A 530-nucleotide genomic window follows, 5' to 3' on the forward strand; every position below is an offset into this window, starting at 1 on the left:
CACTCTTTCAGAAGGGACGTTAGTTGTCTGAGCTATTTTACGACGATAATAGATTTGTTTATAGTAGAGTTGGATGTAAGTTTGAAAGATGAAAGGTACGTTTGGCACCCTGTTTCTTCGGCTTCTCGTCCTCGGAATGAAGAACTCATCTAAATATGTGAAATGCATATTGTTATGGTATGGCTCATATACCATATCGGGACAGACGCTGGATCGAAGCGGAGCAGAGCGGAGCGGAAGAATCTGTCCAAATTGGGAAGTTACGTGGGTTGGGGTACGGGGGCAAAGCCCCGCGGTATGGTACAGGGGTAATGTTGTAATTACATATTGTGCCTAGGTTTACTCCTGGGGTTATAAATAGGCCTGTTAGTAACCCCAGGAGGTATCCCTGAATTCTGTAACCCTTTTCTGAATATTGAAAGGAACTCGCCGCTCTGCTCCCGAGGACGTAGGCATCTTTGCCGAACCTCGTTAAATCTCTGTGTTCTTCTGGATTTGTGTCGATTACTGTTTTCTTCGCCCTAATTTTC

This window comes from Phalaenopsis equestris, unplaced genomic scaffold (assembly GCF_001263595.1).
Source record: "Phalaenopsis equestris unplaced genomic scaffold, ASM126359v1 Scaffold000107, whole genome shotgun sequence".
In the NCBI taxonomy this organism is placed as follows: Eukaryota; Viridiplantae; Streptophyta; class Magnoliopsida; order Asparagales; family Orchidaceae; genus Phalaenopsis; species Phalaenopsis equestris.